This window comes from Schistocerca gregaria, chromosome 2, assembly GCF_023897955.1.
Source record: "Schistocerca gregaria isolate iqSchGreg1 chromosome 2, iqSchGreg1.2, whole genome shotgun sequence".
NCBI lineage: Eukaryota > Metazoa > Arthropoda > Insecta > Orthoptera > Acrididae > Schistocerca > Schistocerca gregaria.
This window is the reverse complement of record NC_064921.1, coordinates 189,812,509-189,837,278: the sequence shown is the minus strand read 5'-3', so window position 1 is coordinate 189,837,278 and position 24,770 is coordinate 189,812,509. Positions and strand designations below refer to the sequence as shown.

General features: G+C 43.1%; 1 protein-coding gene across 1 annotated transcript in view; it reads left to right on the top strand.

The window, feature by feature from the left end:
- The first annotated feature begins 697 nt into the window (after positions 1 to 697).
- Positions 698 to 24,770, top strand: part of LOC126336656 (dual 3',5'-cyclic-AMP and -GMP phosphodiesterase 11-like) — a 2,376,149-nt gene continuing 2,352,076 nt past the window's right edge. The window contains exon 1 of the mRNA XM_050000585.1: positions 698 to 909. The gene's annotated coding sequence lies outside the window, so the exon portion shown is untranslated. The remainder of the gene's footprint in view (positions 910 to 24,770) is intronic.

Sequence of the window (24,770 nt, the reverse complement as noted above, 5' to 3'; positions counted from 1 at the left end):
CTGAAATTCTATACCAGTACCTCTCGGTTTCCAGACATTCTCTTTATTGCTACACCACCAGAATCGACGTGAAAGCAGCTAATCCATCTATGGTTCCTGATGCATGAGCCTGCGAGTATCAACGTATGTGACATATATGGCCATATCTTTTGATAGCATTGACTTCGAATCTTAAATTATGCACATCGCCAAGGGATCATAAACCTTTGTTCCAGACATAAATTTCAATTTGACACCTGTAACAGTTCCTGAGAATAATGGACAGACACAAGCAGAGAGACAACAAAATGATCCTGTAGGGGTTCAGTTTTAACCGACTGAGGTACAGAACGCTAAAAACGAAAACCCTGTATTGTCTGTGCGTGGCAGACCATAAATTCCATTAACGTTTCATATGGGAGGTTCATTAAAACTGAAATAGTTTGCCAGTGAATATAATATGCGAGAGGGCAGAACGATCTGACATACTGTTAGGCGCTCTATAGAGTTGGCAACCACGCGAGCACGTGCGCTTCAACAAGAACTTCTATTGGATGCCTCCTTTGCAGTCGTATTCCCCAAGAGTTGATCACAGCACTGTTAAACAAGCGCACTACAGCTCCGCGCGCGCTCCTGTCGTATCGCGCCGCTCACTTGTTTCTCCCGCGCGCGGGAAGCCGGCGCGGCAGTGTTGCCACGTCTCCGAGCAGCGGCCGTCAGTCGCCGACCGCCAGTCGCAGCTGACGGTCGCTGTCTCGTTGCGCTTGTGGTTTCGCGTCGCTGCGAATCGCGTCGCGCGCGTGTTTGCGAGATTACGGCCCGGTCGTGTGTGCTAAAGAGCGTGTGCTCGTGTGTGTGTTCTGTGTGTCCGCCTGGCGTCGTGCTTCTGAATTTCTTCGTACCGCTGACATTGGTTTTTTCCAAGAACTGGTGAGTTGCAATGTGTTATTGCCAGTGTTTGTTTTGTGAGCTCTGTGCGTAACTCCGTGAATGAAACTGAATCAATACCATTTAACACCCGTCATAATTTTTTGTATGTTAATCTGTTTAATGCAACACTCAGTGTATTTATTACCTGAAGAAAATTATACACATTATCGAGACACACTCGCTGAAACTGCAATAACAATATTGCTCCAAAAATTGAAAACCACAATGCAGTGTACTAAACAAAGGTAACAAAACTAAGTAAATAAAATACAAAAACATAAATATAATTAACAACCCTTGACAAGGACATTCAGTAGTCAGAAATGGCAGTCTTCTCATACAAATACCTGTGAATTTGGTTTAATGATAAAGCAAATCGCAGAAGGTCATTCACTGTAAGAAAGCTGAAGCTTTAGTTCATTAATGAGAGAGAAAAATTGTGCATAATTACTGTCTATCCTTCATGGTGATAGTGCACAAGAATACATGGGTCTGTGTTAGGACAGGCTAAATGCAGACGCTGAGGATATAAATGAAAAGTGGCGGCGGATTTAAGTCACTGGAGATTATTAATAAAGTCCCGAAAAATGTGAAGTAGCTGTGTTATGCCATTTTGCAACCATTTCTTTATAGAATTTTGGGAGGATACGTAAGTAATGTAGTCGGTTAAATAAATACTGATTCTGGAAGAACTTTGAGAATGCAGTGACGTTAATTATAAACGTGACATGCAAAGGCAGAAGAGAGAATCGTTCTTTTCATAAAACACTAGTGAACGAAACAATAAAAACGCTTGGCGAGTGCTAAATCACCTTAGAAATTCCGCTAGTTAATTTAAAGCTCGTGGAAAGTATTGTGACAATACCATTCCTGTTCCACGTCCTGTTCTACTCCCGTATAGCGCGAAGAATAAGTGACTGTCTGGGTGCTTCTGTAAGCACCCTAATCTCTATTACACAGTTCTGTTGATCACTAGGCAAGATAAGCTATACTATGATAGCAGAAAATCTGTCGCATCTTCTACTTCGAATGATGACTTCCTAAATTTACCGATCAGTGGGCAGCGCACCTGGACTCGCATTCGAGAGGACGAGGGATCAGGCCCGTGTCCGGCCATCCTGATTCACGTTTTCCGTGATTTCCCAAAGACGCTTGAGGCAAATGCCGGGACTGTTCCTTTGAAGGGACACGGCCAACTTTCTTCCCGAGTCCGATGGGACGGATGACCTTTCTGTTTGGTCTCCCCCCCCCCTCCCCCCCCCCCCACCTTCCAAATCAACCAACTAATTTCAAATTACCTAGCGGGATTTGCCGAGAACAATACCACCCTTTCTCCAAAAATTCCCGTTTATGTTTCGTGAGCGTTTCGTTTTCGTATGGACTGCACTGACTTGATATAGTCGTAGCAGCGTCTCTCTGTATTCATTCGGCTCCTGATATCATGCCTACTTTATAAGGAATCCGCTACGCTGGAAAAGCGCTCTAGGAACGGTGAGACTAAAGCCTTGTAAGCGGTTGTCCTTACCATGGCAGAACGTCCCAATGAACGTATGTCGTTACTCTTATCAGTAGGTGTTTGTTCTATTTCATACCGCTTGGTAGTACAAACTGAGCATAAGATATTTCCCTAATTACAAAAATTTATTTCCGAGGAACTATTCTATATACGCGCGAGATGTTACGAATGCTAGCTTAATACATAAAGTATTTTATGGATACACTTCTTCGACAGGTCCTCTGTTTTTTGCCCGTAGGACTTCTAGGCGATACTCTATTAGATTGTACGTCTTTGTCGGCATCTTTTCCGTCACCTCCGCTGCAACATTTCGTATTCGTGTCGTAAGAGCTTGCAAATCGGCAACTGGTGAAATGAGCACTTTAAACGCAACCCGTAAAAGAAGGGTGTTGTGTCTGGTGAACGTGGGGATCACGATTCAGGCCGTCCCTGCCGATCTGTGTGCCCGGAAAGGTTTCGTCTAACAGGGGAAACTCCCCATCGCAGTCCCATCAGATTTAGCGGTGAGATGGCCCAGACGATGACCCGTCAAAACGTGAACACAGATTAAGCAGGAAAACAGGAAGAGGCTGTACTGAATTGTGAAAAAAGGAGCAATACAGGAACAGTGAACGACATGTGTAACGTTGAGCGAGTTTGAATAACCATGGGGTCATGATTATGTAGTCACTGTGTTGGAAAGCGAAAGGTAAGATCCGTATTCGAATCTCCCTCGTGTCCCATTTTTTTTTCACAAATTTATGAACTTTCCATCCGGTCATTGACATGTCTGTTAGCTGTATTCAAATCCATGTCTGTGTCGTTATGTAACGTCAGTCTGCAACAGAACGAAGGGACCCCCTGACGTACGTACCTCCGACTTGTCCTACATTAAGTGTTGCATGTAATGACTCTTGCATTCCATATTGGAAGTTTTGCCTCTTGAATTCCTTTGTTGTTACACAGTTCACATACGATTATTTGTTGTTTTCATTTCTGTGAGAGCTATCTGCGCCATCTCGCCTGCTCTCACTATTCATCACATTTACTTGCGACGGCAGTGTATTCTTACTACACGATTCATATTCTACAACCAATATCTAGTATGACATTTGCCAAGACTACAGAAGGAGAACAGACACGTCAATGACCGGACGGAAAGTTCATAATTTTGTGAAAAAAGGAAAAACGCAGACCGAGCGAGATACGAACACGGATCTACCGCTTCGCAGTCCAACGCCGTAACCACGCAACCAAGATGCCGTGATTCGTACACGTTGTTCGATACTGCCCGTCTTGAGCTTGGGCCTTTCACTGCTTGTATTTTGTTTCTTATCTGACAGTCCCGTTCACCTTCTTCCTGTTTTCATGCTTGATCTGTGTTCAGTTTTTGACGGGTTGTCCTCTGGACCATTTTGCCACCGAATCTGAGGTGCGTGCGATGAGACGTTTCCCTTGTAAGAACTAGCAAACAGGCCACCTCGAGTGTGGCGGTGCACCAAATTTTAGTAGTGGTACTAGTATTTGTAGTAGTAGCTTTATTCATCCATAGATCTCTCTTTACAAGGATATGTTGTTGTTGTTGTTGTGGTGGTGGTCTTCAGTCCTGACACTGGTTTGATGCAGCTCTCCGTGCTGATCTATCCTGTGCAAGCTTCTTCATCTCCCAGTACCTACTGCAACCTACATCCTTCTGAATCTGCTTAGTGTATTCATCTCTTGGTCTCCCTCTACGATTTTTACCCTCCACGCTGCCCTCCAATACTAAATTGGTGATCCCTTGATGCCTCAGGACATGTCCTACCAACCGATCCCTTCTTCTAGTCAAGTTGTACCACAAACTTCTCTCCTCCCAATCCTATTCAATACCTCCTCATTAGTTACGTGATCTACCCACCTTCTTCTGTAGCACCACATTTCGAAAGCTTCTATTCTCTTCTTCTCTAAACTATTTATCGTCCACGTTACACGTCCATGCATGGCTACAGTCCATACAAATACTTTCAGAAACGACTTCCTGACACTTAAATCTATACTCGATGTTAACAAATGTTTCTTCTTCAGAAACGCTTTCCTTGCCATTGCTAGTCTGCATTTTATATCCTCTCTACTTCGCCCATCATCAGTTACTTTGCTCCCCAAATAGCAAAACTCCTTTACTACTTTAAGTGTCTCATTTCCTAAACTAATTCCCTGAGCATCGCCAAACTTAATTCGACTACATTCCATTATATATATCCATACAAGGATATAGGACATATCAAAATATTTACAAATTTAGATCAATTTAAAATAAGCTAATTTGTAAACACACATATTTACAGACTTCTACCTAGAGAGAATCATAAGATTTACTCCTGTCATACAAGACTTTTTTTTTACAAATAACTTATTGACGTACACGCACACACACTGGTGATCTCTGGGCTATTTTCTGTACCGCAACTTCCCATTTGCTATCCTGAAAAACTGAGTCAGTATCCCTCCATAACGAGTGAGATGTTGAGTTTAGAAAGAGGAACACGTGTTAGTATTGTGCTATGCACAACTTGGAGGTAAGTATTTCTAGAGAGGAAAAAAAAAACATAAAGTGAAGAGTGTTGGGTATTTTATAATCATTATTATTATTTATTCCTGTAACATTTTTTATCAGACCCCCTACTCTGTGTTAGCAAAGTAATCCTTCAATATATAAAATGTATTGCATAACAGGTACTTCTTAGCTGGTTTTTAAAAATAAGTGTATTTTGGCAATTTCTTTAATCTCTTTTGGTAATTTATTGTACAGTTTTATTCCTTGTTGTAGAAATCCTGTAACTGTTGTGCAACGTAATGTTTCAACATGTCCAGGTAAACTGTTACGGTAATGGTAGGCTCAGTGAAAAGCACTGTCCACTAATATTGTGTATTACGCCATACCACAAATTCGCATTCGAGCCTTGTCTTATCTGCTGTACCATGATATGCGGGTTGTCCGACCCCGATTTCAGGACATCATGCCTGTAAACGTTCCCGGAGTTGTGAGAAGTCGCTCTACCGGAAGAACATTATTAAGGCAGTCATTGTCTGCATCGATTCTTTCAGGTATATTTCTAGCAGATTTAGCGTGTCTGGTCTATCATCTGGTTGCAAAAAATGGTTCAAATGACTCTGAGCACTATGGGACTTAACATCTATGGTCATCAGTCCCCTAGAACTTAAAACTACTTAAACCTAACTAACCTAAGGACAACAAACAACACCCAGCCATCACGAGGCAGAGAAAATCCCTGACCCCGCCGGGAATCGAACCCGGAAACCCGGGCGCGGGAAGCGAGAACGCTACCGCACGACCACGAGATGCGGGTTGTGGCTGCAAAGTTTGCAACATGTGCACCTTGTATGCATGGAAGTACAGCCGTCTTTGTAAAATATTCACCACGGTGATCTGAGGTATGCATGTTTCCCTGGAATCACGACGTGTCGATTTCCACGGATTGCACTGAAATGCTGTATCGACAATGTCGTCACTCATTCCAGGTCTACAGTTTCTTGCCTCGTCACCAACTCTGCCAGTCTCTTTCAACTTTCCTTACCATCCATATCTGCTGTTCACATCCGGCAGATCTCGACCACTGGCACTTCGGGACCGTCGCTAAACTGTAATAGGAACTGTGCTTCATCAAACCACAAAACACACAGCGCTTTCTTGTGCCATTGTGACACCAGTATTCCTAAATTACGCAACTTGTAACAAGAGAGACAGAAAAGAAATCAGATTCTGGCAGCACATGTAGAAACGTATAAATAAAAATATCATAACTTAAGCTATCATTCTCAAAAAAGAGCGCGTAGAGATGTGGAAGTGTAGCCACAAAAAGCTTCATGTGTTAAGCTACTATTTGCAAGAAACCGAATAAGGCCTTAGAAATAACTTTTTGTAATCAAGGGAAGACTTCATGTTCACCCTATATCAATCTTCCATTCGCCTTCATTACTACTGTTTGTGCACGTCTGTTCTGTTTCATATGGCTTGGTAGAATTGTTCCTAGTTATGTAACACTCTCCCATAGTTTAATATTAATTTTCTAATATACTTGCTTTCTTGGCTGTGGGCATATCTAGAATTTAAGAAACATTTAAACATGTGCCTCCCAATACAGAAATTACATTAATCTGCAAAGAATGCTTGCAGAGAGATGTATTGACATCAGCATTAATTCGACTGTATGCTGCTTCCCTGGCCTCCTACGCATGCTTGAAAAAGTGTCGTTCACCTACGGTAGGTACTTAATCGAGTGTTACAAGCCGTCAGCCGTGAACTTCGAAGGAATGGAGTTCAAATCCGAAGTTTATCGTATCGTATTTAAATTTATCATCGGTTACCATAACCACTTGAAGAAAATACAGGAAGTGTTACATCAACAAAGTCATTCTCAGCCCCCCTCGCGCATATACGGAACACTGAAATGTTGCTTCAAACGATACATCGTCACTCGGACGACAATGCGAGAGTATTTCGTTACTTGTTTCAAATCTTTTAGACAAGCACCATTACATCAGTAGCTCTTGCTAGTCCTGCTAATGTCCCCCCATTTCTTGGTGCCTTATGAAGTGTTTATTTCTATAATTTCATGCCACTGGTGTGTGTGCTACGTAATTGTTTTTGAGATATATATTTTATTCACAAATATTGCTTCTAGCACAACAACTTTTTTTTTCTTTTTACTATGTTAACCGTTTCCATTACGATTTCATTTCCTGGACAGTTAAAAGTTCCTCTGAAGAAGTAATTTTACTCCATCGAAAAGCTTCACTTGCTTTCTGCGTTTTCATTGCAGTGTCGCCCCTTTTATCAAGATTACTTCCTAACTTTCAGTGTGGAATATACAATACCGCGTTTCATTTCCTTGCGGCCGCTTGAAAAAGTCTGTCTCTCCAGTTAGTGTCAGCCTGTGCCTGATATTTATTTGTTTCAGAAACGTATTTATTTTTACCGTTCGTTGTATGTAGCGCAATAACTTCTTCTGTGCTCTGATAAACGTTTACACTGCGCCTTTTTTTTGAAGACATTTAAAAGTTTCTCTGAAGAAATAATTTCGCGTCAGCGGGAACCTGTACTTGCCATCTGCCTTTTCATTAAATGGTGTCTCCTTTATCAACTAGCTTCACTTTAAACGTAGAATTTACGTCACTAGCGTATCATTTTAACCCGAAGTGATTTATTCCCACATCGTTCTTTTCGCAGATATCGTATGCCAATTTCAAGTTAAAGGTTATCTCGCCGTCGCAGATTTTGCTTTTTTTTCTATCGCCTCATTGCTTTTCTTTTATTTCACTGGCTTTGAAGGATAATTTACGATTTGTTAAGAACGAACGAATCGCACGTGAAGCGTTCATATGAACCGCTCTACGGAATTAAGTTTTAGTTCGTTCCTAATGTTTTCGCAAGGAACCACACTGCAATCATTTATATGATTGAGAAGAACGAGTAGCACGGTTGGAATTTAGTTCCTTACTATCACCACCATTTACATCGTGTTTTTAACCTCATTAAATGTTAAACAGTTTTTCCCGTATTTTCATCTTTATTTGCAAGCAGAAATAACGTTCAGTCTTTCGACGTTTCTGACTTCTGAATCGGCCCGGGCTGAAAGAACTTTCCATTCCTTGCTGAAACTTTTGCAGCAAGACGTTTGTCTTCACGATCTGCGGTTGGTGCCCACATTCCCTCTGACACTGCCTCATTAAATTTATGTGAGATGTTTGTGCAGTAGCTTTCCTCTATTTCGATTTGAGACATCAGATAACCTGTTCTTGGTCTCTTAAGCGTCTTTATAATTATATAGAACACACACGCAACATAATTAAACTTTATTGCTCTTTAATGCTTTAGGTTTTATGGTTGTGTTTCTCTTCAGCGCCACAATTTATGTCTCCTTACTTACTCCACACGGAAACGTCCCATTCCTTTGCATTTATATCACGCATGGCAGATCAACTGTTTTGTAGCGATGGATATTAACAAACGGGAACTCTTCACGCCTTGTTCCAATAACAGCCACTCTTCGCGACAAACTGTGCAAAATATGTGATGCACGGGCTACCGGTGCGACCAGATATACGGAGAAGGTGGTGATTTGTCAGTTGGTTTCTGAATGTCGCTTTCAGAAACTACCCACAATCACTTGAATTTTGCGAATGGCCATTTATTTCTGAATGCCCCTATTTTATGAGAAAAGCTAATTTCATCGCAGTAGATGAGTGATTGAGAACGAAAACAATGGCAACAACACGGATTATTTAACAACTGATAAATTAAATAATGACAACAATCATCAAAGGCGTACAGCAAATCGTATTCAAAACAAGACAAAGTCAGAGTCACAGGTAGCAGTAATTCTGTGTTTTTCCCATTACAATGTTGTATTTAGATGGCGAATATCTTTGTGCTCTACGCTTATCAAATGACTAGTTACGTCACGGGCCCATAAGAGATCAGTTAAATTGGAAAAAAATTACCAATACAACCCAAGCTAAAATATAGATTAGCAGTGCATCGTTCCATCTTCTGATACAAAGAATCTTTCCAGCTGTAATTGGTTACAGACTATTTTCAGGCGATGACCTCAACGCCCTCTATTACAGTATTGAAGATTCGCTTTAGTGATACTCAGAAGTGAGAGCGAACCACTTTATGCTGCTCAATTTACTTCATAGATCTGATATGCGAAGCGCACAGGTGGTCCATTGATAGTGACCGGGTCAAATATCTCACGAAATAAGCATCAAACGAAAAAACTACAAAGAACGAAACTCGTCTAGCTTGAAGGGGGAAACCAGATGGCGCTATGGTTGGACCGCTAGATGGCTCTGCCATAGGTCAAACGGATATCAACCGCGTTATTTAAAATAGGAACTCCCATTTTTATTACATATTCGTGTAGTACGTAAAGAAATATGAATGTTCTAGTTGGACCACTTTTTTCGCTTTGTGATAGATGCCGCTGTAATAGTCACAACCATATAAGTACGTGGTCTCACGTAACATTCCGCCAGTGCAGACGGTATTTGCTTCGTGGTACATTACCAGTGTTATAGTGGGTCGTTTTCCAATTGCGGAAAAGGTCGATATCTTGTTGATGTATGGCTATTGTGATCAAAATGCCCAACGGGCGTGTGCTATGTATGCTGATCGGCACCCTGGACGACATCATCCAACTGTCCGGCCCGTTCGCCGGATAGTTACGTTATTTAAGGAAACAGGTAGTGTTCAGCCACATATGAAACGTCAACCACGACCTGCAACAAATGATGATGGCCAAGTAGACGGCTTAGCTGCTGTCGCGGCTAATCCGCACATCAGTAGCAGACAAATTGCGCGAGAATCGGGAATCTCAAAAACGTCGGTGTTGAAAATGCTACATCAACATCGATTGCAACCGTACCATACTTCTATGCGCCAGGAATTGCATGGCGACGACTTTGAGCGTCGTGTACAGTTCTGCCACTGGGCACAAGAGAAATTACGGGGCGATGACAGATTTTTTGCACGCGTTCTATTTATCGACGAAGCGTCATTCACCAACAGCGGTAACGTAAACCGGCATAATATGCACTATTGGGCAACGGAAAATCCACGTTGGCTGCGACAAGTGGAACATCAGCGACCTTGGCGGGTTAATGTATGGTGCGGCATTATGGGAGAAAGGATAATTGGACCCCATTTTATCGATGTCAATCTTAATGCTGCAATCTATGCTGATTTCCTACGTAATATTCTACTAATGTTACCACAAGATGTTTCACTGCATGACAGAGTGGCGATGTACTTCCAACATGATGGATGTCCGGCACATAGCTCGCGTGCGGTTGATGCGGTATTGAATAGCATATTTCATGACAGGTGGATTGGTCGTCGAAGCACCATACCATGGCTCGCGCGTTCACCGGATCTGACGTCCCCGGATTTCTTTCTGTGGGGAAAGTTGGAGGAGATTTGCTATCGTGATCCACCGACAACACCTGACAACATGCGTCAGCGCATTGTCAATGCATGTGCGAACATTAAGGAAGGCGAACTACTCGCTGTTGAGAGGAATGTCGTTACACGTATTGCCAAATGCATTGAGGTTGACGGACATCATTTTGAGCATTTATTGCATTAATGTGGTATTTACAGGTAATCACGCTGTAACAGCATGCGTTCTCAGAAATGATAAGTTCACAAAGGTACATGTATCACATTGGAACAACCGAAATTAAATGTTCAAACGTACCTACGTTCTGAATTTTAATTTAAAAGACCTACCTGTTACCAACTGTTCGTCTAAAATTGTGAGTCATATGTTTGCGACTATTACAGCGCCATCTATCACAAAGCGAAAGAAAATGACCCAACTAAAACATTCATATTTCTTTACGTACTGCACGAATATGTAATAAAAATGGGAGTTCCTATTAAAAAAAAACGCAATTGATATCCGTCTGATCTATGGCAGCGCCATCTTGCGGGCAAACCATAGCGCCATCTGGTTTCCCCCTTCAAGCTAGACAAGTTTCGTTCTCTGTAGTTTTTTTCGTTTGACGCTTACTTCGTGAGATGTTTGGCCCCGTCACGATCAATGGACCACCCTGTACACAGGGTGTCCATAATTAATCTTCCAGTTTCAAAACGCTGTAGAAAAAGATCCACTGCTCACAATGACGTCAAATGTGAACAGAGTATTGTTGACGCAGGGGGAACATCATGGAACGAAAAATTGTAATGAGTGTTTGTAGACTGCACTGTACCCGTCAAAATATGCACACCATCAGACTCGCGGCACACAGCTGTTCCTCAGTTTGCATCCCAGCCTCACAACATGAGTGTTTCCATGAAGGACCGCGAAGTGCTAGTAAAACTCTTTTACAAGAACAGTGATTGTGCGCCAGCAAGCCCTACCGAAGTTCCGAACACTAAAGAGTATGAAAAAATGATTTGGTCTGCTGTCTGCTAAGAGGCTGGAGAAAATGATTCCAAGAGACCGGTCCTTTTGAAGTGCAATGTGGCAGAGGGAGGGAATCAGTCGAAGACATGGCCACAACACTGCAGGAGGGGAATTTCTCGAACGTTGGCCTTGCCTGCAAGCTCAGTGCATAAAATCCTTCGAAACATGCCGCATTGCTATCTGTACAAAACCATCTGTGTTCATAGTTGCTTCCTCCTTACCTCTCAGCAAGACAAATGTAGGCTCTGGAAGTTCTTTCCCGCACTGAAGCGGACGATGAGTAGCCGTGGAAGATTCTGTGGACAGACGAAGCCCATTTCTATCTATAAGGACATCTCATTGCGCAGCATTGCTGAATACGGCCAACGGACAATGCGCACGCACAGTATCCGGTACCACTTCACTTTGCAAAGGTGACGGGGTGGTGCGTGTTTACGGAATCGTTTATCGTAGGGCTGTGTTTTTCCGAGGAGACAAGTCCTGCGTGTCTTGTTATACCGTCGCAGGCAAACGCTGTGAAAGTCTTTTGCGTACCAGTACCATACCAACACTTCAATAGTGTGGATGCGTGGTAGGATCATTTTTTGCAAGATGACGCTCCTCCGCACATTGCACAGCCGTTGAAGCCAGGATAAGAGGTTTTGTGGGGTCATAACCTCTGAGGCATTGGGGTGGAGAAGGGTCTGTTTTCTCTGAAATATTTGTCACACTATGGGGTCCGTTGCCAACAGAATTTTCCACAGTAGGTGATGTACTGGTTCGTCTATGGTGGCCACATGGGGCATAAAGTTTCAGTAATGATTTAATTGTCGCAACACTGATTTCAAATGGCTACTAGCATTGGGTAGAGCTGGAAGTTTTTGTGCCGAGGTTTGAGTGGATGCCAGAGGCATTGAAAATGTGTCCAACATTTTCAACCTGACAAACGAAAAAAAAAAAAAAAAAAGTTGACCTTGTCACATTTTAAATTGACTTGTTGAAGGACCATAAATAGAGAGCATCCAAGTTGTTGGCTGGGCCCTGGGCAACTTTACCTGTGAAGAGAATGCCGTCTAAGTAGTTTGCTGCCTGTGGTACATTTCGAATGAGGTGCTCCAGATATTGATATATCGCTGAGGTGCTGGCTATAGCAGAGGGAAGTCTGTTCTATTGGAACAATCCGAAGGGAGTGTTGACGACTAGAATACGTTGGTATTCTTTGTCCAACGTCAGGTTAATTTTTGCAGACACTTTTCTGGCCTCTGGACAGACCATGATGTCCGCTAACTTAGGTATCTGGTATCGTCATTGACTGACTGGGCGCTTCAGCTCGTTCTGAAATCTCCACAAATACGTAAGGCATAATTTGGTTTTTCAACAATGACAATGGGCGTGGCCTATTGACTGTTGAGGACTGGAGGGAGGCTACCCTCATCTTGCAGGCGCTGTAATTCCCTCTGAACTTTATCCCTGAGAGCAAAACGAACATTTCTGCCGGTAGAAAAATTCAGCATTAGCATTGGAAGAACGACCATGTGGACTCCAAATTTTCTGTTACCCCGAGGGGTTTGTGAGAATACAGAGCTAAATTTAGGAAAAGCTAATCTTCAATTTACGAGATTGTACCCAAAGAGTTGACTGCTAGGGACGGAGTCGTCAATTTCGAACTCAAGTGCAAGAAAAATTTCTACGCCTAAGAGACTGATTGCTCTCAGGGTATCCACATCAAAATCTTCGCCATAATGTTGTGCAATTTTTACTGTACTTGGGCAGTAAACTCTCCGTTAATTTTTATAACGTCATTGTTATAACTTTACATTGGGGTATTAGAGGCTTGGAGGGGAGGGGACCTGACACTACAATATGATTCTTAGTCGTAACGGCCCAGTGAACCCCGTATTTGCTGCAAGAAGATAGGTACATTGTTGATTTTTGGAAGTTAATGGAGACTTTTCACTGTGTGTGTTGAAACACTGATTTTATGTGCTATGTCTGGGTGCAGCTCATCCGTGTTGTCTGTCCCTACGTCTAAGAGGTCTGTGCAGGTCCAATCCACTGGCATCTTTAAATCCCACTGTGACGCGTTGGCTCTACGCCTAGATTTCCCACAAGAGGTACACTTTACTTGCTGGTAATGGCATTGGTAATGCCGGTGACTGATGAAACACTGACTGCAGGAAGGAAGCTGTAGGTAAAGGTTCTGGGGTGCCACCTGTCTGCCTGAGCTTTGTATGTCCAATCTGTAATTGGTTTTGAGGACGTGTTGTCCGAGTTACAAATACTTTTGAAGGGTCCTGGAGGTTAGCTAAGGACCAAAGAGATTTTTTGAATGCCCTGATATTGGGAAGACAAGTTACAAGAGTTGGGTCCTTGAGTTTCAAGAGGTCATTTGTAAGACTGTCGTATGGGGCATGCACTAAAATGATGTCTCTAACCAAGGAAGTAGCATATCATTGCTTGCACTTGGGATTATTCCACCGAAAGCAGCTGGTGTGAGATAAACCCTGTAGGTGGTCAATCTGTTCTCTGTATGACTCTCCTTGGAGTTTCAGACAGCTAAAAACCTTGTGGTCAGCTGCCATCAAGTGTGCTTGGGACTCAAATTATTCAAGTAAACTGGTCTTCAGCTTGTCATACAGAAGAGCATTGGGTTCTGCTTCTAGATTCGTCTGTTGTAAAGGGCGATAAATGCCTAGGCCTACGTATGCCGCAAAGAAAGTGCTCCACTGGTCGTCGCCTGAGATATTGTGAGTCAAGAAATGCTGCTTCGTGCATGCAGTGTAGTTTGCCCATGGTCAAACTTTCCTGTCGAATGGCTGGAAAGCTGGTGGCACCTACTGGAAACTCTTCACTGTAGAGTAGATCTCGAAGATGCAAGAGGAGTTTTCCAGAGGCGATGTGGAGGAGGCCATCTCACACTCTATAAGGAGTCCATGGGTGCGCTGCATCTGCGAGAGTATTATCAACACCTGGGCAGAGGGATCAACCGTTTCTGACATGCTATAAGCAATGTCATAACGAGGGTGCTGTCAAATGGAAAACACCTCAAGCACTGACTACATGGATCGGAACACATGTGTGAGCCTGTCGTGAACACAAAACCGCTTCACCGTTTGATATATCTGGTGGCGGAACGAAAAATATTCAGTTAGCAATGGCTAGGCAAGTATATCAATCAAAGGTGAATATTATATCTACTCTACCATGGACTGAAACATGTCACTTCTTGAAATAGAATAATAATCCTTCTGGTGGCTGAAGATCAGTTACGTTGTCAATGAGTCTAAGCTCATTAAGCACATACTTTATAAAAATCGAAGTTCCATAGGGAGCAGAACTGACCAAGTTCGTCGTGTGTTAAGCAGGAATAAATTTGCAAGTCCACAAGTCTTCCAGAATGACAGAGTCCCTGTCTTTCTCAGTATGGAGTCCATGAATACTCGAAGTCCACAGCTGGTGGCTGCTGGAATCACGACGTCAGGCGTGAATGGCAGCAATGTCTTGAAGACAGTTCTCCAGTAAGAATCCTGATTCATAAAATCCGTGCGGAGTCTGACCTGGCTCAGGAAAACTCACTTAGCATTAACTGGTTTAATCTCGCTCAAGTGCTACCCCAAATACCATTTGGTGCTAGGATACAGCCAGGCCTACTTTGATCACCTATCTTGTGGAGGGGAATAAGTCTCATGGTCTCTAGCAGTGATGGGGACACCTCCTGGTGGACAGTTGGAACATGGCCATCTGTCTTCTGGGAAAGTGTCCCATGTGTGGTAGGCATTTTGAAGCACTTCTGTGATGTTGGTTTCTCTCACTGCAGGAGCTAAGCTTCGATACAACACCAGATATCCTGCAGACACAGTCCTGCTGCGTTATAGACGACAGTTGCATGAGAGCAGGCAACTGGAATGGTATTACTTCGTCGACTGCATGTCACTCAATTCTCTTGTTAAATTTGGGGTTGACCTTGTTTCTGGTGCTTCTCAGCACTTTCGTCTTTGGTTTACTTTCAGTCTGTATTCTGTGCTAAGTAGGCTTTTGATTCCACAGAACAGATCATGTAATTTATCTCCATTTTTACTGAGCACAGCAGTTTCACCAGCCAATCTTATCAATCAACAATACTTCATGCTGAATTTTAATCCCACTTCTGAATCTTTGTTATTCTCTGCCTTCTTTTCCGATATACTGGTTGAACAGTAGGGGTAACAGAACTGCATTCCTGTTTTATGCTCTCTTTAAGCCAATTACTTCTTTCTAGCTCTTCCATTCTTATCGTTCCCTCTAGGTTTTAGTTCACTATGTATATTACACAACTTTCCTCTTAGATAACAATAGCACACTGCATCTACATCTAATTACAGATATATATTCTGCAAGCCATCATGTGGTGCATGATTGAGGGTAGCCTACACCATGGAGCTAGGGAAAAGTGAATGTTGGATATGCTTCTGTGCGAGACCTGATTTCTCTTATCCTATCTTCGCGGTCCTTATGTGAAGTGTATTTTGATGGCAGTAGAATTATTCTGCAGCCTGTCATAAATGCCGGATCTATAAGCTTGATGAACAGTGTTTCGCGAAAAAAATTCCTTTTCTCTTCCAGGAATTGCCATTCGCGTTCATAGAGGGCTTCCATAATAGTCGTGTGTCGACACGGTAAGAGATCTAGAAGCAAACCTTCGAATTGCTTCGATGTCTTCATTTATTCTGGCCTGGCAGGGATCTCAAACATTCGAGTAGTACTCAAGAATTTGTCGCACAAGTCTTCTGTAAACGATCTCCTTTATAGGTGAGCTACACTTTACTGCAATTCTCCCCATAAATGGAAACCTACCATTCACCTTCCCTACATCTGACCTTATGCGCTTATTCTATTTGATACCGGCTAGAAACGTTACGCTTAGACATTTAATTGACATGTGTGTGTCCAGCAACACACCATTGAGCCCGTTATACATAACCGACATACTGGTCAATATCAACCACTCCTGCGTGATCGTCATATTCCAGGTGGTTGTAATTAAAGTGCAGCTACTCACAGAGGTCCAGTGTTGGCTATAATTACCGTATGACAGTGGAACTTGGCAGACATTTTAATGCATTAATGTGGGGCCAATTTAAACCAGAAAAAATAGTTCCTATTTTGACCGCCAGCTGCAAATATGGCATCCGAGAAAGACGAAATAACTGTTCCCACAGATTAGGAACGAGACATGAGCAGAAAGGGTCAGATACGTGAAAAAGGCATGACACTGATTATACCACTTACACAACGTGATCAAATGAGCATCGGATTTGTCGAGGAGATGCTGTACAGCGCCAGATTTGCACCTGGTGCCGAAACAGAAACTAGTTTCTTCGAGCGTTCCCATCGCGGTCGCGTTCTAGCTTCCCGAGCACGGGATCCTGGACTCGATTACCGGCGGGGTCAGGGATTTTCACCTGCCTCGAGATGACTAGGTGTTTGTGTTTGTGTTTGTGGGTGTCCTCATCACTTCATCATCATTCATGAAAATGGCGAGATTGGGCTGAGCAAACGTTGGGAATTTGTATGGACACTGATATCCGCGCAGTTGAGCGCCCCACAAACCAAACATCATCATTATCAGCGAATTGTTTCCACATTAATGAATTAGGATATCTACCAAGTTTCGCAGTCATACAGTAATTATAACCGATAGTGGAGTTCTGTGAGTAGCTGCATTTTCATTACAACCACGTCGTACTTAACGGGTAAATTGGCAGCCAACGATGTTGCGAGAGGGGCAGTGACGTCAGTAAACAATTGATCTGAGTATGCTGCAGTCTGCACGTGTGCAGAACCAGGAGACCGTAGCGTTGTCTGCTAACATCGGAAGTGAAACTATTCACTCTGAGTTCACTCTAGTTACAGTAATAGATTTTGTGATTTCCTGTCTTCTTACTTTTTGTTTTGTTGTTTGCTTTGTTTTGATGACACGCTGGTATTTTTCGTGCTAGTATTGGCCTACAAGAAAGACAAGTTATATGAAAGCAAGAAAGCTTTAACGTTTTATAGTAGAGCCTGGGCGAAGAAAAATCCAGCATTATGCATGAATAAATGTAAATAATCGGTTTTTAATGTACACTGGTGTCCAATATTAAAGCAGCAAACCGCCGTTTCCTCGTCCTGTGGCTAATTCACGATATAATCATACCAACTGTCAACCAGATGTCCGTACGATCGTGTTCTGCCCGGAAGATGCCATTCTGGTCAACGGACAAACATGCCAACGATGACATCAGGACACCTAAGAGACGAGGTAGTGTTTAGCAGGTAGCCCCATATTTACAATCACGTCCTACGCTGTCACAGACGGTGCAGTATGGCACGGAGAAGATACCTACCAGAGACACTGCGGTGGAGGGCCATAAAAGAAAGGAAGCGGGACAGTCGCAAACTGATTTGGACCGACGGCTTAATGTGAATGGTTGTGTTGTTTCTCGTGGCATTACTCTCGGTAGAGCCACTTGGCCGTCCAGAACCTGGTCCTGTTGCGACCGTACATCCAAGTGACCACTGCTGCTGTGGCTACATTCGTGCCAAGTCTTTCTGCAATATCGCAGAAGGAACATACAGCTTCTCGTAGCCCTATTACAAGACCTCGTCGAAACTCAGTGAGGTGCTGATAATGGCGTCTTTGTCGTCTTAAAGGCTTTCTTGACTGAAATCAACTTATCACTTCCAACGTCAAAGGTAAACAGCCCTCGTGACCGTTACAAAGTTTATTTAAAGCATACCTTGGTGTTTCGATTTTTTTTCCATCAGTGTATTTAACGTATACCTTATGTATTTGTATCTATATTCTTTGTATCTACGCCGAATTTCTACCTGCGGTTTCATTTTCAGGAGGGAAATGTTTATGATGTCGTATTTTGTTAACGAAGTGTTGTACATTGATATAATTTGGCCTTTACATCAGTGGTATATATGAGTACCGTCTGCAAAATATGTCGCGGGTAAGGGTAGTAGTAAAGGACTAATAAATTGAAACGACGTGCTTCATGCGGCAGTTTTACTGTATGGGCAGCGAAAAACTCTTTCCCTTCCGTCCTCTCTTGGGGGTCATCAGCGAGGAAAAGTCACGTAAAGGTTTTTGATTGCGAGTGTTGGAAATCTCTAACTGCTCTCGTTCTCAAAGACTGGATGACTAAATTGTGAGTAGTCGCGCGTCGCGGGGTACACTGCTTTTTCACCCCCAGAGCGATTTTTTCCAGACATTAAGTGCAATGTGTACCAAGTTTAGTTGAAATCAGTCCATTGATTTAGAAGAAGGTGTTGTACATACATACACTACTGGCCACTGAAATTGCTACACCAAGGAGAAATGCAGATCATAAACGGGTATTCATTGGACAAATATATTATACTAGAATTGAGATATTATATTTTCATGCAGTTTGGGTGCACAGATCCTGAGAAATCAGTACCCAGAACAACCATCTCTGGCCGTAATAACTGCCTTGATACGACTAGGCATTGAGTCAAACAGAGCGTGGATGGCGTGTACAGGTACAGCTGCCCATGCAGCTTCAACACGATACCACAGTTCATCAAGGGTAGTGACTGGCGTATTGTGACGAGACAGTTGCTCGGCCACCATTGACCAGGCGTTTTCAATTGATTGGAGATGGCCAGGGCAGCAGTGGTATATTTTCTGTATCCAGAAAGGCCCGTACAGGACCTGCAACATGCGGTGGTACATTATCCTGCTGAAATGTAGGGTTTCGCAGGGATCGAAACCCTAGAGCCACCGGTCATAACACATCTGGAATCTGACGTCCACTGTCAAAAGTGCCGTCAATGCGATCAAGAGGTGACAGAGTTGTGTAACCAATGGCAACCCATGCTATCACGCCGGATGATACGCCAGTATGGCCATGACGAATACCCGCTTACAATGTGCGTTCGTCGCGGAGTCGCCAAACACAGATGTGACCATCATGATGCTGTAGACAGAACTTGGATTCATTCGAAACAATGACGTTTTTCCATTCGTGCAAAAAAAAAAAAAATAATGGTTCAAATGGCTCTGAGCACAATGGGACTCAACATCTTAGGTCATAAGTCCCCTAGAACTTAGAACTACTTAAACCTAATTAACCTAAGACATCACACACACCCATGCCCGAGGCAGGATTCGAACCTGCGACCGTAGCAGTCCCCGGGTCCGGACTGCAGCGCCAGAACCGCACCGCCACCGAGGCCGGCGCCATTCGTGCACCCAGGTTCTTCGTTGAGTACACCGTCACAGGCGCTTCTGTTTGTGATGCAGTGTCAAGGGTAACCGCAGTCATGGTCTCCAAGCTGATAGTCCATGCTGCTGCAAACGTCGTCGAACTGTTCGTGCAGATGGTTGTTGTCTTGCAAACGTCCCCATATGTTGACTCAGGGATTGAGAATTGGCTGCACGATCCGTTACAGCCATGCGGATAAGATGCCTGTCATCTCGACTGCTAGTGATACGAGGTCGTTGGGATCCAGCACGCGTTCCGTATTACCCTCCTGAACCCACCGATTCCTTATTGTGCTAACAGTCATTTGATCTCGATCAACGCGAGCAGCAATATCGCGACACGATAAACCGCAGTCGCGATAGGCTACAATCCGACCTTTATCAAAGTCGGAAACGTGATGGTACGCATATCTCCTCCTTACACGAGGCATCACAACAACGTTTCACCAGGCAAACACCGGTCAACCGCTGTTTGTGTATGAGAAATCGGTTGTAACTTTGCTCATGTCAGCAAGTTATAGGTGTCGCCACCGGCACCAACCTTGTGTGAATACTCTGAATAGCATTTGCATATCACAGCATCTTCTTCCTGTATGTTGAATTTCGCGTCTGTAGCACGTCATCTACATCTACATCCATACTCCGCAAGCCACCTGACGGTGTGTGGCGGAGGGTACCCTGAGTACCTCTATCGGTTCTCCCTTCTATTCCAGTCTCGTATTGTACGTGGAAAGAAGGATTGTCGGTATGCTTCTGTGTGGGCTCTAATCTCTCTGATTTTATCCTCATGGTCTCTTCGCGAGATATACGTTGGAGGGAGCAATATACTGTTTGACTCTTCGGTGAAGGTATGTTCTCGAAACTTTAACAAAAGCCCGTACCGAGCTACTGAGCGTCTCTCCTGCAGAGTCTTCCACTGGAGTTCATCTATCATCTCCGTAACGCTTTCGCAATTACTAAATGATCCTGTAACGAAGCGCGCTGCTCTCCGTTGGATCTTCTCTATCTCTTCTATCAACCCTACCTGGTGCGGATCCCACACTGCTGAGCAGTATTCAAGCATTGGGCGAACAAGCGTACTGTAACCTACTTCCTTTGTTGTCGGATTGCATTTCCTTAGGATTCTTCCAATGAATCTCAGTCTGGCATCTGCTTTACCGACGACCAACTTTATATGATCATTCCATTTTAAATCACTCCTAATGAGTACTCCCAGATAATTTATGGAATTAACTGCTTCCCGTTGCTGACCTGCTATTTTGCAGCTAAATGATAAGGAATCTATCTTTCTATGTATTCGCATCACATTACACTTGTCTACATTGAGATTCAATTGCCATTCCGTGCACCATGCGTCAATTCGCTGCAGATCCTCCTCCAGTTCAGTACAATTTTCTATTGTTGCAACCTCTCGATACACCACAGCATCATCTGCAAAAAGCCTCAGTGAACTTCCGATGTCATCCAGCAGGTCATTTATGTATATTGTGAATAGCAACAGTCCTATGACACTCCCCTGCGGCACACCTGAAATCACTCTTACTTCGGAAGACTTCTCTCCATTGAGAATGACATGCTGCGTTCTGTTATCTAGGAACTCCTCAATCCAATCACACAATTGATCTGATAGTCCGTATGCTCTTACTTTGTTCATTAAACGACTGTGGGGAACTGTGTCAAACGCCTTGCGGAAGTCAAGAAACACGGCATCTACCTGTGAACCCGTGTCTAAGGCCCTCTGAGTCTCGTGGTGTAGCGATTTTAATGGTCAGTAGTGTACATACATAGATATATCCACTTTTATAATATGTATGGATTAAAGCTAACCGCTATCGTGTCTACGTATTTCGGCCGCGTGAAGCTTAATCACTTCCGTGGAACACTGCACTAGGAACACAGCACCCGAGACTGTCCCTTGTCTTGGTGGCCATCTGACCGTTCTCCCCAGTCAGTGACCGGCCGCGCACCACAGCGCCACGTGTTGACGCAGGACGCGGTGCGGCCGCAGCTGTCCAGTCAGCTGATCGCGCTGCAGCTGGTCCGCCACTGTGCGCGGCGCGGGGACCTTGGCCGAGACCGTACTGCGCATGCGCGGACCGCTCTCCAGACCCAGTCGTTGCGCGTGTGGGATAGACGGGAGTCGCGGGCGTCGAGAGCGCACTGCATCACGGAAATCTACAGCGCAGCTCAGAACCAGCACAGCGGCTACAAACGTCCATAAATTTATAAAGCATATCGATATATAGATAAGAATAATGTTGAATGTAAAAACAAGATCAATTTCTTCTACGTAAGCATACTTTGTGAATCACTGTAGAGTCACTGGCACGAGCACAGTTATAAACGCGCATTTGGAGTTGGAACTGTTTTCAGCAAAGGAAGGGCGCGCACATAAGCTCTTTCCGTAACTCCACACGAAGAAACCATGGCTATCAGATCGAGAGATCAGGACCCAACAAACTTAAAAATTTAGCGGGGTCAGTCCATCGGCCGTTCGATGACTAGGACTTAACGTAGATGCTTCCTGACCAATTTTTCTCGACAGGCGGTCGGCTGGGTGTGACCACCCGACAGCCTTCCTCGCTCCATCTCCTCCACGGGCCACATCACTTCTGCCAAAAAACTGTGCAGCATGCACCGCTGTCCTTGCATCTAAAATTTCTAGTGTAGCGGATAGCGAGGGAGATACAGGTGTAAGGACAGAGTTTCCAGAGAGATATAGATATCGTGAATGCTTGTAGGACGCTGCATTTGAAGCGTACGGCAACAGAAATGCGAGAAATGAAGCACTCGCTTCCATGGTTATACGTTTTATTTTTATTTTTTTATTTGTCTTGAATTACTAAGATATATTTCCTCATGCAACTATAAATCATGCTGACCATTTCAAACCTACTTTAACAAATTTAATCCAAAATTTCATTAAACACTCACATTACCAATAAACTACAATACAAAAATCAATTCTATAAAATATACTAAGACAACACAAGGCAACAAAATTATTTATATTAAATAATCAAATAAACAAAAAACCAAGATAATATATTAAACAATTTTCGATTATAATTGTGGAGATAAAACAGAACCGAATGTGAGGTCCTTGAGTTGTGCCACTGGCCCTAAGTCCTAATGTATTTCTCTCTCCTCGCAGCTTGCAGCCACTCCCATGAATGTATTCCCCTTCCTCAAGAATGGTTTTATGATATTCAGTAGCTTCGACAAGCATGTTTCATTCATTCTTAGACAATTACGAAAATCGTCGCTTCCCAGCTCCTTAAATAACAGTGTGTGGATGAGTGTCTTTCACTGCATAAGCTTATTCTTTGCTCGCAGCTTCATCTTGCCTTTTCTTGTCGTGGTTACCTCTAAAACTGCCAAGGAATATCCCGGTTATTGCTTATGTGACTATAAAGTGCCATCTCTTTGAGCATAGCATCAATGAGCTTACTGTAAACAATTCGCACCCAGCGATTGGAATTGGACGGCGCTGCAATCGCTGAGTGTAGTTGGTCTGGACGTGTGTAGTCTGCCATGAAATTAGTTAGTTGGTTGGTCGATTGGACGACAAACAGTTACGTCTGTAGGACTTTTAAAGAGACCACGAGCAGAATACAGCGTCATCGCATCCAGCGTGACAGATGGAATGTTTTGGAATACATTGATTTAAAAATGGACTGATACCTTAATGTGAGGGCGCTCCATACGGCTGAGAGATGTGATCTGTAAATCTTTGTCAGTCTGTGACATCTTTTGAATGTTTTTTGAGTGGGATCAACCATTGTCACTTACTTCACGAAATTTATCACTTGTATGTCACCGCACATACGTCTGTCTTTGATTTAGTGGGCTTGCACAGTGATGGAAATTCAAAACTTCCTTTCACATTCTTTGTAGCTGTTGTCGCTATATCGCCATGCATCAAGTGGTTAATAGTCGTTTTAATCGGTACATTAATTTGAACTGCACGCCCCGCTAACCTCGTCGCTCGTCGCATCGCCTCACTTCTCCGAAAGTAAGCTCGAAATTCTAATTTTATGATCTTCAGCTGTAGAACACAGCAGTTGTGTTGGATCAAATGTAAACTTTCCTTATCTTAGATAATTTTTAAGCAAGCAGCGCAAGTATAAAAAAACAATAAAATGTTAGAATGTCAAGAAACAGTAATAGGTACATTACTTTCTTTATTAGCATATAGGGGAACACATATTATTACACATCATGTCGCACGTATAAAACAATGGAAATAATATAAAACAAGTAAAACATAGCGTGCAAATATCTTACATTCGTGGTTAATGTTGAAGTCTTCAGTCCGGAGATCGGTTTCATGCAGCTCCCCATGCTAATATAATCTGAGCATGTCCCCTTCGTCTCTGTATGATTCCTGCAAGTTACATCCAACTGAAACTACTGCTGTATTCCCGCCTTGGTCTCTCTCTGCAATGTTTCCCGTACCCCCTCCCTCTCACCCCGATTCCTGTCCGTAACCAAATTAACTATTTGTTGGTGTTTCCTTCTACTTAGTTTTTATTGGGCTCTGTCAAATTTTTCTCGCTCATAGTCCGCATGTCATCTTTGTTTAGTTCTAATACCCTTGGCGTAATATTTTCTGCTAGTTTCTTTACTTTCAGCAGCACTTCTACAAATTCCTTCCAGTCTCCCCTTCTTTACTTGTACTGGCTTGTCGTCTGAGCTTTTCTCAAATCAATTATCCTGCATATTACGTCTGTCTTTCCTGTACTCATGCATGTTTCTACAGCTTTGCGTTTCTCTTTTAGCCATTCCTACTTCATTATTTTATGCTTTCTGTGCATATCACCTTAATAGACAATGTTTTCCCTTTTGCCTGCTTAATTTACGGCATTTTATATATTTTCTCCTTTCATCAACCAATTTCAATCCCTCCTGTATTATCAACGTTATTCTGTAGGGAGTTCTGTTTTGCCAATTTGGTTCTCTGGTGCTTTCACTATTTCATCTCTCAAAGCTACCGCTTCAATTTCTATTGCACTTCCTCTAGTTTCAGTCAAAAGGTTTTAATAGCTCCTTTGAAATACTCAGTAATCTAAGTTTCTTTCAACTTATCTAAGTCCTGTCTCCTAACTTTTGAACCTTTTTGTGGTTTCTTCAGTTTTAATCTGCAGCTCACGAGAAATGTATT